General features: G+C 34.9%; 2 non-coding genes across 2 annotated transcripts; both read right to left on the bottom strand.

The window, feature by feature from the left end:
- Window positions 1-4118: 4118 nt before the first annotated feature.
- LOC111797762 lies at window positions 4119-4221 on the bottom strand. The gene has a single exon (XR_002815589.1). It is a non-coding gene; the product is annotated as a U6 spliceosomal RNA (small nuclear RNA).
- Window positions 4222-11338: 7117 nt separating this feature from the next.
- On the bottom strand, window positions 11339-11423 carry TRNAM-CAU. Its single transcript is given in 2 exon segments — window positions 11339-11374; window positions 11386-11423. It is a non-coding gene; the product is annotated as a tRNA-Met (tRNA).
- Window positions 11424-15565: the final 4142 nt, after the last annotated feature.

Here is a 15565-nt window from a genome sequence, read left to right as displayed (position 1 = left end):
CTCCAAAACTCATTTTGGAACACCTTTGATAGTTAGGTTCAACAAACTTACTTTGCTCATGAATATTTTGGAGTTCGATATTAATAGTTGTTGTTGAACGCTATTCAAATTGATATAACCGAATCTTAAAACAAAGACTAATTGAGCATTTCTCTATTAGGAGATAGCTTCGAATCAAATTCTTTAGTTTATATAATGGTTGCATTGTTTTAGTCAAACAACCGAGACTAGTTTATTACTAATACAAACTTTTTGTCGGTATATTTTCAATTTTAGTAATAAATTACATATTAACCTAATAGATATCCACATGTTTTACTCTGGACTTTAGAAATTCGGGCCTAGCCTCTACTGTTACCTAAGTATCTATGGTGCTTTGAAGTTCCTTACAGTACTTTAGTTGCTCATAGTCACTCTGTGTTTGAAGATGGTTCACAATTTTCTTGTGTCTCGAATCCGTTCACTTTTAAATAGTGTTATAGACTAATTTTTAATTTACTAATATTATTTTTATTTATCCAAAATTGATTTATTTTTATTTTTTTTATAAATATATTTAATAATATTCTAATGTAAGTTTGGAGTGAAATGCATAGGCTATACATATTTATTGTTGAAATTAATAGACTCAAATAAATGGTTGGGATAATAAATATTTACTGAATTTAAATAAATTAAATATTTTTTTATATGATGAAAAATAAATACACAAAATTATTGTTGAATGCAAACAAATTTATTAATTATTTTGTACCATTAGGTTTACAATTTTTTTTAATATTATTTCTGACTTATAATTATTCAAATTATCTAAATCTTAGAGTCAGGTTGAGTCATGTTCGGTTAGATAGTTAAAAAAAAAAATTAATGGAAGAGACAAAAATACTATCAAACTCAAATCTTCAGAGTTACGATGTTGAGAATGAAAAACGCGTGTAAGGATTGAAAAACAAACTTATTCACAAGTCATTTGGAAAACGTGAGATTTCTGATGAACTGTCAGAAATCTCGCGTTTCCATCTGACTCCATGCTCCAAAACGACTCCGTACTCCTACCATTCGAGAGAAACCTGATCACAAAAGAGAAAACACCCGATCAAAACAATATTGTAAACATAATGGTATTAACGATTAAAAGTCAGGTTTTTATTTATTAAGCTATTAACAATAAAATAATATGACGAAAATAATTACATTTTAAAGTATACGGACAAAATAAATGATTTAGTAAGTTGAAGATTGAACCACGACCTTACCCTTACCTTACAACCATAAGTAAGAAACTCGTATATTAGGTTAGAGGTCACCCATTGTGACTTGCATCGGATCACCTCTTTTGATGACCATGGAGATTAATTACCCGAGTGTAATTTTTTTAAAAGAAATCTTTTTGAATCACCACCTTTGTGGTTCATAAATTCTTATACAAAACTAGAACTCAATTCGCGATGGGTATTCCCATGACTTGTAGACTGTCTAGTCAACGTTGGAATCAACTTGGAGGTTCGTCGAAAACGCCCATTGTTCAATTTTTGATCGTCGGTCGGAAGGAGAAAGAGAGAACGTGTGGTCGCCAAAGGCCAGCTGTTGTTGTGGAGTCGACAGAAGCATGGTCGTCGATTGTCGTTTCGTGCTGCTGACAAAAGTGTCACCATCGTCACAAGCTTACTGAAGCAGCTGTCACATCCTACCATCGTTTGTTGTTCGATAGATCAACAGAGACGAAATAAGATGCACGGATTTTTTTTCTATAGTTATTGAATTTTGACTTAGTTGATTCATTCCTCAATAATTTTTTAATTTAATTATGAAATTTGAGACCTACCCGCTAGCCAACTACGCCACCATCCCAGTTTATTTTATGATTTTTATTTAATAAAATAATTTAAATATACCATAACAACCGAGTAATATAAACTTTATTAGATTATAATATGATGGTATTGTATTATACATATATTCATCAAAAGCTACCTATCCATGCCTTCAATTTCAAAAGCTATTCATTGTACCTTGAGATTGAGGCTAAGATATACCTACATGACACCAATTGCACTCATCCTTGTTCCTACATGTTTAGAGGAAGATTGCCCACAATTTTCTAGAAGGATTCGAGGTCTGAAAGTGGTTGGAACTCGAGTTTCCTTAAACTGTTGGGACGAGAGTTTAAATTTTAATTCAAGCATGGGAGGAAAAATTGTCTACTAAGACTTACTCCGTTGTTTTTCTAGAAACTTAAGGACGATACTGGTGAAGGACGTGAAAGTTAACAAGCTCGAGGTTGGGAGAGTTTTGAGAAATACGATTACATCTAAGAATTTAGTACTTTTCTATAAATGAATTTTTTTCCCTCCGTACATAATCTCTTTGGATGAGACAAATTGCTTGAGTTTTACGAAGATAATTGAAACAGAACTAGTGAAGGAAGTTAAGGGTGAGGAGTATTAGAGTTGGTGTGTCACCGGAATAGTCATCCCTCGAGGCCTATACCTACCGTGTTAGGGTGAAGCGAGGAATAAGTTTGAAGAAGAGCTCGAGGGGGTGAAAAGCGCTTCAAGAGGAGAAGGGGAAGATCAAACGTCATTGAATTCCAAGTTTGTGAGCACGTCTTCTTCCCTAAGCGATATCATCGTGTACGGTTGAAAGTAGGGTTAATAGGTCTAAAGAAGGAACCATCATGAGATATATCCTATATCAAGCTAACCGATCGAGATTTCAGAATTTCTTATCAGAGTTACATATGCAAATATACATATAACAATACCAAGCGAAATCAAGTGACCAATTTCCTTTCAAATAGTGGGCTTACTTACTTGTAATCAACTCGGGATCATTTCTCGTATTTTCTTACCCAGCTTCTAGATCTTCCCAATCCAATCTCCTACTGTCGCTCATTGCCGGTTTCTCATACTCACACTCTCTATGACGCTCGCTAACTCGTCCACGCTCACCATCGAGGCATTCGTCCCCTTCTGCTTGATAGTTTTGTAAAGACCATTTTCCTAGTACAAAAGACCTTCACTTCTTGGGCTAAAATTCTTATTTGTCTTTTCTCGTAACTTGGGTTATCATCTATCGGTAAGGACTCACAATCTACGACGTGTGTAAAGTTATCCAACTTAAGGACGAGGCAATAATCTCATGTTTCTTTAGTAAATATGAGGTAGAAATCTTACTTTTTGGGTTGCCTTACTACTCTAACTAGTTATCTCTTCATAACTTCATTAAGTTTTTAGTAACAACACATTTTTATATTATGGCTGAGGCCAACAATTTCCTTTAACTTCCCAAAGCTATTGATGTTCAATATATCGCCACGTGGGCCAATTCTTTCCTTTTAAATGCTAGAGCTAATGCGCTCTCTGAACAAATGCTAAGGAGTGTAAAGTCCTGACTTAGTTGTTCATGTGTCTATGGCTCGGTCTACCTCAACTTTGCGAAATTGTCTTGTCCATACTTCTAAGAATTGCAAGCAGATTCAAGGTTTAGACTTTTTATTCAAATCAAAGCTTCCCTCGTAAGCTGGTCTATAGAATCTATAACCTAAATCTCTAATACCAACTGTAACGACCCTAAATTTCTACTTGCGTAGAGTTTTTACTGTCATCATAACATAATCATTTTGTGTGCAAATAAGCTTTTAAACTTTATTATAACATATAAAGTTCATCTTTAAACACTGTCATCGACTTACGTGTTCGAAACATCTTTAAAACGACACAACGAAATACTAAATGAAAATAAATAACCATTAAAATTAAAAACACCCTATTCTAACCTAGGTCTAAGAAAATAAGTACAACTACCTTATGTATGTGTCGTGATGTCGTTGTCAGCCATATAGGGATGCCTTGCCTTTACCTGAAAAACGAGAGTAGCACGTGTCTTGAGTAATTTAAGAAATACTCAGTAAGCGATGCCCCTATCAGGGTTAAATGCAAACACATACAATTAAATTCCATAAAACATAACCTTTATCTTAAAACACAACCATGGGCTTACGTGTTTTGAAAACATCTTTAAAACGACACAACAAAAGACTAAATGAAATAAATAAACGTTTAAGTTAAAAACATCCTATTCTAGCATAAGTCTAAGAAAATAAATACCACTATCCTATGCATGTGTCATGATCTCGAGTTGTGCTTGTCATCCTTGCACAGGGGCCATCCTAATCTTCTCTGTATCGTTTCAATTTTATCGGATGTCCCCAACCATGTCAATAGAATCTTCAAATATCGAACAAAGAATTGTGAGCCTCGAAGGTGTAGTCAAAAGTGACTAAAGTGTCGAACAAAGGGTGTACTTTGTTTGTTCGAGGGCTCCAGAGAAAGGAGTCGAGCCTCGATTAAGGGGAGGCTATTCGAGAGCTCCATAAGCCTCAGGGGAGGCTTATAGTATACTTTGTTCGAGAGGAGGATTGTTGAGAATTATTGGGAGTGAGTCCCACCTTGGTTAATTTAGTGGAAGATCATGAGTTTATAAATGAGGAGTACTATCTCCATTGGTATGAGGCCGTTTGGGGAAGCCCAAAGCAAAGTCATGAGAACTTACGCTCAAAGTGGACAATATCATATCATTGTGGAGAGTCGTGAACCTAACATGGTATCAGAGAAGAGTAGCATGGCCCCTGCGCAAGAATGACACACACAACTCGAGACCATGACACAGACACATGCATAGGATAGTGGTAGTCTTTTGTTGTGTCGTTTTAAAAATGTTTTCAAAATACGTAAGCCCATGGCTGTGTTTTAAGATAAATGTTATGTTTTATGGAATTTAAATGAAGTTTTCCGCATTCAATATTTATGGTACGTATTAAGTAGCTACAAATGGTATCAGAGCCAGACACCAGACTATGTGCCAACAAGGAAGCTATTCCTCAAAGGGGGTAGACATGAGACGGTGTGTCAGTAAGGACACTGGGCCCCAAATGGGAGATTTGGCAGGCGGGGTTCCACATCAATTGGAGAAAGGAAAGAGTGTCAGCGAAGACACTGGACCCCAGATTGTGATGTCCCACATTGGTTGGGGAGGAGAACAAAACACCCTTTATAAGGGTGTGGAAACCTTCCCCTAGCAGACGCGTTTTAAGACCTTGAGGGGAAGCCCGAAAAGAAAAGCTAAAGAGAACAATATTTGCTAGGGGTGGGCCTCGGTCGTTACAGGGTATCCCCTGATGCATGAACACACAATAATGAATGAGGTGCCAACATTTTTCCATTTTCATTATCAAACATTTAAATTAAAGATAATCATTATGGGAGCTTATGTGAAAATGTCATGATATGCTGAAACCACTATCATGATTGTATTAATGATAATTAAATGGAAATGGAAAAATATTGGGATCTCATGCATTATTGTGTGCTAATGCACCGCGAGATACCTCTATTCCTTCATGATAGTACGAACGCGAACGCTACTAGGCAGGAGAACGATCATCTCATGCATTATTGTGTGCTAATGCACCGCGAGATACTTCTATTCCTTCATGATAGTACGAACGCGTATGCTACTAGGCAGGAGAACGATCATTATGTTTGACATAGTGTTGCCGTGATGGTTGCTACTCCTAACAGGTGTCCGACATCAATAGCTCCCAAAGAATGCTCACCCAACCAAAAAGGGGCCCAAGAGGTGTGCGAACCGATTAGTGGGTCCATACTCGCACGTGTAGGCTATGTCTAGAAAAATTAATTACACATCCAAGTTGTCTGTTAGGATAGCCGCCATAGGTAAGTAGACTGTTATGATAGGTCTCATGCATGCAACTATGTGTCTTTGCATTTTAACTCCGATAGGGGTCGCTTACTGAGTATTTCTTAAAATACTCAAGCCACATTCTACTATATTTTTTAGGTAAAGGCAAGGTGCCCTGTAAAACTAATGGTGGCATCGCAATCACGAGACTGTAGCACATGCTTATGATAGATTCGTATTTAATTTATAGTAGACTATAGGTTAAAATAGGTTAATTGCATTTCTATTTAGTAGCATGTAAGTTAGTAGAGGGCATTTCATTTTGTATTGTCTTTAGTTTTATTTATGTTTGTATTAGTTTATTCAAGATATGTGTACGGTAGCGACCTTAGGTCAAGTAGAAAAATTAGGGTAAAATTAGGGTCGTTATAGTAGGAGTTGGGGGAGCGTGTGTCCGAGTGAGATGCGAGATTATTCTCGCGCATTTTTCGGCTATTAAGTTTCTTTTTTTGTGGCGGTTACACGATATCCATTCACGAAAACCCAATTTGTAAGAACTCAAAGAATATGAATGCCATTTCTTAAAAAAAACTTACACATAAATACGATAAAACACACTTATTTTCTTTTTCTTTTATTTTTCCTTCTTAATTTATTCATTCTCACGAACTTTTTTTTTTTTAAAAAAAAAAATTAAACGTCGAAAGGGAGAAAGGAAAAAGAAGGGGAAGAAGGAGAAAGGAGACCCTTAATTTATCGAATACTCTTTGACCGATGTAAAAAAAAAGCATGAAAATAACTTATTCTCACGTCACATCTTCAAAACCATGTACTAAAGTTTAAAGCTTTTATCTCCCTTTCTCATTTCTGTGTCCATTCCCATCTTTGTTCCTTCGGTCTAAACGACCCCTTAAATGACAAAATTAAAGTTGTAGTTAGTCAATGATAATAATATTTCATGTGCTAGTTTTCAAACTACTTTAAATAAGAGTAAAGAAAGCATCAGAATAACTTATTCTCGTGTCCGTATTCGACACATATAGAATATATATTGAATACACGTGTTAGTACAGTAGATATGTTAAACATTTCTAATTCAACGTTTCGTATCGGACACTTTACTTTGAATATATTTTGAAAGTGAAACATACATTAAACTATTTTGCATACAAATACATAAACTCGTTTATTTTGAATTTCTTTCTAATATAAAATTAATAGTTTTTTTAATATATAATCTTTTTAATAAATGTGTCATTGTTGTATTGGTATTATATTTACTTATGGTATCCATTTCTCGGCTCTTAGATATTTGGCTTCTATAAATAAATATCTTCACAAAAAGAAATTTATTTCATGTCGAGATGGAGAATAAAAATTGACACTTATCCACATTGATTCTTGGGGCTTCGATTCTTCTTGATGTGAAGCTTACCGCTTGGAATTACTTAGATAGAGAAGGTATTCACTTAAAATTCACTCAAGAGAGAATAATCAATACCGTACCATACTCGAGACAGAATAATTTTTTTTCTTATCTTTGAAAAATAAGAAATAATAAAAATTAAAACATGGCACGAACAACATTTTCTTGCCTCTTTGTTTTGCTCGTGTGAATGTATAAAAAATAAAATCTTATATATTTTTAGATATAATTTATGACTACGTGTTCAACGAGCTCAAGCTCAGTCCAAACTTTTACTCACAAATTCAAATAACCTTAATTGTATCAAACTATTGGTAATACACTAGTCCCAAATGTTTGACTAAAACAATGCAACCATTATCCAAACTAAAGAATTTGATTCGAAGCTATCCCGTAACAGAGGAATGCTCAATTAGTCTTTATGGGAAGAACTGACTATATTAATTTTAATAGCGTTCAACAACAACTATAAATATCGAGCTCCAAGGTATTCATGAGCAATGTAAGTTTGTTGAAACTATCTATCAAAGGTGTTCCAAAATGAGTTGAAGTGTTGCTTTCAGGTCTAATTCCAATTAAGGATGTCAATGAATACGATGTGGAAGGTGCCGGAAGGTTCGCAGTTTTAGAGAATAACAAGAATGGTGGACATCGTTTTGTTTACAAGCGTGTGGTGAACGGTCTGTCTGGTCTGATCAATGAAGGTAGAAACAAACTTTTTATTCTTGTGATAGAAGCTATAAATGACGATGGTATTTCTTGGTCATATATTGCAAAGGTGAAGAGTTTTGTGGGTATCTTTTTTTTACCCATTTTGATATCCTTTGATGATGTTCTCAAAGGATTTCAACCAGCATTAGACTCCTCTCTCTCTGTACACGGAAGCTTTATTGTCTCTTGACTATGAACATGGCATAGACCATAATAAAATAATCACGTAGTTATCTATATATATATAATTATAGCTGAGTGAATACGACGATTATAAGTAAAAAGGACTAATTTATTATAAAAATTCTCTCATTTTATTTTTTATATGCTTATTGTCTTACACCATTCCCTTCCTCGTGTTTTAGTATAAATATTAAAATGATTAATTATTAAATATTGTTTAAATTAAAATACCTATAATTTCAATCCTATCTTCGGAACTTAATTCATAAAAAATAATTAAAATAATTAAACTGCATGTATTTACTAGATCAAAATAAGATGTATCAAAAGAACTTGTTGTAATTATTTCATCGAGTGTCCTTTAATCTTAAAAATAACTTAAAAGATCACAATATTGTGATTTAATCGTCCATTATGAAATTAGGCCAGAACTAAAAAATAATTTTTAAAAAATGGATAAAAATCTTAATTCTCGGGTTCTCTTCTCCAAGAATGCTTCATTCTCCTCCATAATCAATGTGAGATCTCACAATCCACTGTCCCCCCCCTCGAGGCCAAGCATCCTTGCTAGCACACCGCCTTGTGTCCACCTACATTTGGGGCTCGGTCTCCTCGTTGATACATTGCCTAGTGTCTGACTCTGATACTATTTGAAATGGCCCAAGTCCACTATTATCAGATATTGTTCTCTTTGGGCTTTTCCTTTTTTTGGCTTCCCTTAAAGATTTTTAAAACAAGTCTGCTAGGGAGAGGTTTCCACACTCGTATGAAGTGAACGAGTGTTCGTGAGGATGTTGAGCCTCGAAGGAGATGGATTGTGAGATCCTACATTGGTTGGGGAGGAGAACGAATCATTCTTTGTAAGGGTGTGGAAACCTCTCCCTAACAAATACGTTTTAAAACCATTGAGAAAAAACCTGAACTAGAAAGCTCAAAGAGAACAATATCTGTTAGCAATGGACTTGAGGTGTTACAAGACCTGGACAGTTATATTCTAATGTTCTTTTGGAATAAATTTGTTTGCACTCAATCTTTTCTTGCCACTACTCTCACTAACAAACGCACCTCAGAGTGATCATCTTCACTAGGGGTTGCAAATTAAGATGCCATAACGACCCTAGATTTCTATTAACCTAAAGGTTCTACCGGCATCATACTCTATGTTCTTACGGGGAAATAAACCTTTTAAACTTCATCTTAAAAACATAACTACGACTTAAAACATTTTCATGGTCTCACGTATTTGAGAACATATTCAAAGTAAGATAAGAACAATAATAAACAAATAAAGTAAAACATAAAATACAAGACACCCTATCCTAACCTAAGTCTAAGATATTAAAATGCTACTAGTCTATGCACTAACATGGTCTTTGATTACGATGTCGTCGTCAGTCATACATGGGTGTCTTGCCTTTACTTTTAATAGAAGTAGCTCACGTGCAACACCCTAAAAATAAAGAAAATTAGCTCCAATAAGAATAAGTCGTCCATGTATGACCCTAAGGATCCAAGAAAAGAAATTAAGAGTATAAAGCGAGGACAAGGGTCTTAAGAAAGTCATTCGTATACCGTAAGAAGTAATTTTAAGGAGTTAAGACCTTCGGAAAAGGATTGGAAAGGAAAAAGTGAGTGAAAAAAAAAAATTATTTTTCCAATTATCAATAATATTTCTGGATTGTTAGTTCTATCTAGAAAGAATTTCAAGATACTTGAGAAGTGAAAAATGACCCCATGTAACCAAAGATTGTTTAAAAAAATGACAAATTACCAAAATACCCCTGAATATATGGATAGTTGCGGATATGTCATTCTGCTCAAAATCAAAACCTCCATAATGACCTCCTACAAAAAAAAAAAAAAAAAAACCTTCAAATCTTGAATTTGAGCCGCTAAGTCTCCTCCAAAATTGGACACGATCTAGAACGTTCACAGATCATCAAATTTAATTGTGAGCATTCAAATTGGAAGTCGGTAGCTCGCTGATCGGAGAGGATATTTTCGATGAATTATTCAGAAAATTCTATATCCAAATCATGAAGATTGTGAAAGTTTCAAGGTCGGTGGAAGCTTTCCCAATAAAGTTTGAAGTTTGAGCAATAGTTTGGAACAAGAATCGAACAAGATCGAGATCTCAATTTTAGACAATAAACATTTAGATTTTGGGTTTCCTACTCTCAAATTTCTTTCAAATTCGAAAGAAATTCTACACCATTTCTCTTCAAACTTGCTCCTACATTTTCTAAACAAGATTATCCACAAGTTCTACGAAGAAATCGAATGATGAAAGTGCCTAGAAATAATTCTCCCGATCCAATCTGCCATTAAAGAGCTTCAAGGAAAACTTGAAAATCCAACCAGAAGATACACGATAATTCATCGAGTAAGGACGATCCCAATCAGTTTCTGCACCTCCAATAAATGTTTCCATAGAAGACCACGAAGAGAAATAACATTGGGAGTGTACCCATTTGAAGGAAATCAATTTCAGGCTTAAATTGGAGTAAGTTTCGAATTCCTATCTACGGTTCGTTTACTTCAAATTGAGGATTCCTTTAGCTTCAGAGGAAGAAGTTGTATCAAACAACATGTAATTTTTGACGAAGGCTCAACCTGCAAGATGACTTTGGTGGTTAATTACTCGAGAAAACGTGTAATCTTTTCACAAAATCATATTTATCACATCATCATATTGTTGAATGAAAGTCCCACGTCCCCTAATTTAAGAAATGATCATGAATTTATAATACTCTTTCAATTGGTAAGAGACAATTTGAGGAAGCCAAAAACAAATCAATCATAACTTATTTACTCTCAGAGCATTAGAAAAAATCAACTAAAATTGGTTTTCATACTGCAACCAAAATTAAGTTCTAATTTCATTTGGAGACTCTCTTGTCAAAAGATGGCATAAACTTGGAGGTTCATCGGAGATGCTCACCGTTCGACGGTCTGATCTCCAATCAGAAGGAGAAGGAGAGAACGAGCAGTCGCATAACGTGGCCTGCCTGCTGTAGCGGGGTCGACGGTCCGATCGCCAATTGGAAGGAGAAGGAGAGAACGAGCAGTCGCCAAATGTGGCCAGCTGCTGCCTGCTGTAGCGGGGTCGACGGTCCGATGCTTGCTGGATGGGCAGTCGAATGTCGCTTGGAGCTGTTGTCGAAACGTGTCGCATCCCACCATCGTTCCATGGTTCCATTGATCGTTTGAGAGGAGGAATAAGGGAGATGAAAAAGATGGCCAGAGAGATTGATAGAAAAAGGAAGAGAATCTAAAATATTTAAGAAGAAAAAGACATTATAAATAAAAAAGGAATGGGGTGAGAGAGGCTCGAACTCTCGACCTCAGGATAACTCTTTAGCTATGAGACCTACGCGCTAGCCAACTGCGCCACCACCCCTTTTTGTTAGTGAATTTTCTAATATTTTATTAATCTAATAAAACATGCCATCGACACAACAACGCGAATATAAATAATATAAACTTTCTATTAAAAATATTAAAAAATACTTTATGATAATATAAAGATTTTGAAATTAATTATTGGTTGTATCTTCATTTGTAAAAAATATATATTGTTTAAATTCAAATTTAAATTTAAAACTGATTTAAAATCAAATTATCTTAATATTGTTGTTTGAATTTGAAATTTTATTAGATTATGATCAAATATGAGTTTTAATTTATTTTGGTCTAAACATTTTTTAAATATGAATTTTTATTTTTATTATTTGTTAGATATTGATATAAATATCAAGTTGGTCCTATGATATATATAGATATAAATTCATAGTTTTCAAACATAGGATCGTTAGGGTGGTGCAACAAGTCGATCTGATGGTCCTATTTATTTGAAGATGCCTGAGTTGGTAGATTATCAAGCTCCAAAAACGTGTCATTCTAATCGATTTTGAGAGAACAATTCGTGAAGATTGTAGATAGCTTGAAGTAGGTGGAGGGTCTTAAAATACCGCCGCACAGCACATAGTTGGAAGTTAGAGGGCTCCATACTACCGGTCTAACCCCTTGCTCTACCTAGTAAGACTTACTCCATTGTATTTCTAGAAGCTTAAGGAACAATATTGGTGGACACAAAAGTAACAAGCTCAAGGTACTTTTCTATCAAATGAAAAATTCTCCGATCCCGTTAGGTTGACTTTTATGGTTAAAGGAACCTAGAAACGTCTATAATTTGTCTAAAAGTTTGGAGCTACATATGAATAGTCATCCATTGTGGCCTACATCAACAACTTTAGGGTGAAGAGAGGAACATCTTGAACTCGAGGTGATAAAAAACCTCTTGAACATCTTGAACAGAGAAGAGGAAAATCAAACGTTTTAGAATTTTAAGTTGGTGAGTTCCCCTTCTTCTCCGAGTGATATCTCGAACGAAATTAAATTTTGGAAATTCTTTAATAACAGGGCTAAAGGTTTAAAGGAGGAACCAAGTTTCAAACCTTTAAAGTAACGGTCACATGCATCTTCTTCATTCTAAAGGTAGGAGATGATGATATGGCCAGTTCAACTGAACTGACTATCCCTTTAGTTCTAATTGGATTAGTCACAATTCTAAAAAAAATTGAAGAATTTTGAGTTTCTGACGAACACAAATCGAGCTTTCATACACGATCGAACATGTAAATAGCCATCTAGACTTTTCTCAAAGTATACTTACAGGAATCACTTAGCTCGACTCTATAATAGTAAATATGAATGAATTATGACTTAAACCTCCAAGAAAGAGCCTAAAATGAACGTTTTACTCAATAAGACCTAATACGAACAATAAATTCAATAATTGATTAAATTGATCCACAAAAGTGATTGGTTGACCATGAAATTTTAGAATATGGTTTTAGACTATGATTTTATGATGTATGTTGAATTTGAAAGGAATAGGAAGATGTTTCGGGCTTGAACTATTGTAAAGAGTAAAAATGACGAAAATGTCCATGTCAAGTATTTTATAATGATTTATGACCTAAATGAATTCTGAATGACATGAAATTTAACGTATGGTCTTATTGTGTTAATTTGACTAATTTAATTAGGATTTTTGCACATTTAAGTATGAGATTGATATGCATTCTTTCAATAGAGTAATTACGAATAAGTTAAACGTTATGACAAACTTATGCATTCAGCTCTTATGATGAATTCCTTAGAGATTGAACCATGAACTTAAGGTCGATCATTTTCAATATGTCATGAGCTTACACTCCTCACCTCAGTTGGAGTGATGTCTTGCCTCGATTACCAGAATTTCTTATCTCAATTGGTAGGATGACACATATGTCAGACTAATGAAGGACTCATGTTTTAGGTTTTTGCGAATGAACCTTTATGAATGAACAAGCTTAATTATCACATTGAGAATGTGGTTCCTTAACTGCATCTAAGACACGATCAAGAGCTTACACTTAAGCTACCTATTGAGTATTTTATACTCACCACTCGAGTTGAAATGGATGTAACTACCAAGCTCACACTTGGTAGTCATCAATGAATATGTTGCTCAAGTGCATTAGAAGGAGAATTCTCATCCTCATCATCCCATGTATCACTCGAGAATTGGTCGATTCGTCACCGGCGTGGCAAGAGTGAGCTTTGTGCTCCTTTGATTTTTTTCGAATTACTAGGTGACGACACATGGCGCATTCTCTATCACACGTGTTTCTCCTTTGTTACTCTTAATCTTCTTAGTTTCTTGACAGATTTAAACAATTATTCTCAAACTTCTAAGAGAGTTTTGTGAAAGAGATACTTCTAAGTGGTGAGGAGTCGGTGCCTAGCAATTTGAGAATTTAGAAGTACGGAACAACCAAGGATTCCAATACTCGAAGTCACTAGTAGTTGTGATCTTGTCTTCTAAGAACTCGACCCAAACCATTAATTCACGAGGAGACATTGCCTTAAGGGGGCCTGTCATTTCGTCAATCATCTTGGATTTAGTGACAATCTCATTTATACGAGACTCTAAAAGCCAAATTCCATCAAGAACTTCACTTATATACAGCATCTGATCTTTTATCCCTACCAATCGGTAAGCCTGAGACATGTTCAATTGTTTTGCAGTGGGTATGTTTGATTACTGTGATTAAAGGAGCCGACTCGGCTCTGACACCACTTATCACAATCACACTCTTGAGGCAGTTGAACAATAATTGTGTTACACTTGTTCTAATCTAGCAAACAAGTTAGCCATATGGAAATCATTAGTCACGTAAAGTTCTAATGTATGATCGAGCATCGATTACATTTGAGAGAAAGTGTTTAAGAAAATGTAAACGAGGAAATGTGTTGGAAACATTTTGTAAGAAAACATTGTTATATGCTAAAAGAAAATAAGCAACAACATCATCTTTGATAACATATAACCCACATATGATGAATTGACAACTAGTCGCATCCCTTTATAATTTATTTTTGGGCATTTTAGCTCTGGCGGGTGTAGACATGATTGTAGTTAACAATCATACACCCCATATTAACACGATGAGAATAGTAAATATCTAACTAAAAGGGGTTCGAAACAAGCATGCGGTCATGGACAACATGTCCAGGACAAGCATGGCTAGGACATCCAACACGTGGCCACATGCAACATGCCCTGGACAAGCATGACCGTGACACTAAGCACTATCAACAAGTACTCAAAAGTTATAAGCTAACTCCCGACCATGCTTATCCAAGACATGTTGCCTTTAATATTGTCGAAGTACTCCAAAACCTGCCATTAATATTTTAATTGAGAAAGTAAACATTGAACTCAATACAAATCCTAAAATTATACAAATATATTACTTTAATAAACTTACATCGTACGAAAATAATGAATACAACCCATGCATAAAAAAAAAATATATAGGCAAATTATTTACAAATCGAGTTTTGTTCCACAGGTAAAGTAACAGTTTGTAGCTCAGATTCAAAAGCACGGTTTCGATAGATCCTGTCAATGTAATTTTTAGCTTTTCTATCAATGCCAGGTTCAGCAACCCAACGATGCATTTTGTCCTCATCGCTCGGCCATACCTTGTTCGATCTTAGCATCTCGTCCCAACAACCACTATGGTTGCAGTGATCTTCCTTTCTACCTCTTCTGAATTTGAAAAAGTTAAAGATCGAGAAAGATGAGTAAGCTTTCTTCGATCGATTGTTGCCTCCCATCGGTAGAGAATGTGATTAAATGGACAAATGAATTGGGAAATGAGTGTTGGTTTAAAGAGGGAGGGATGAAGATGATGCTTTTATAGTGAATTAAAAGGGCATCATTCTTAAAGAACAAAGAATCTTAGGATTCAAAGCTATGAGAAACATAAAAGTTAGTCCGCAGACAAATTATTCACACTTTTTATTTCCTCCATTGCTTTAAGAAATTTGTTGACTAAAAAGAATCCTTTCCAAAGACTTCGAATAATTCCCCAACTTTTTCTCCCTTCGTATACATGTCGTTGGTAATTCAACTATCTTATGAACAATAAATAAATATAAAAAAACAAAATTAAAAGCATTATAATGTTAGTTTTTGATCTAGTAACA

The sequence above is a fragment of the Cucurbita pepo genome, chromosome LG06, assembly GCF_002806865.2.
Source record: "Cucurbita pepo subsp. pepo cultivar mu-cu-16 chromosome LG06, ASM280686v2, whole genome shotgun sequence".
NCBI lineage: Eukaryota > Viridiplantae > Streptophyta > Magnoliopsida > Cucurbitales > Cucurbitaceae > Cucurbita > Cucurbita pepo.
This window is presented reverse-complemented; position numbering and strand designations above follow the sequence as displayed.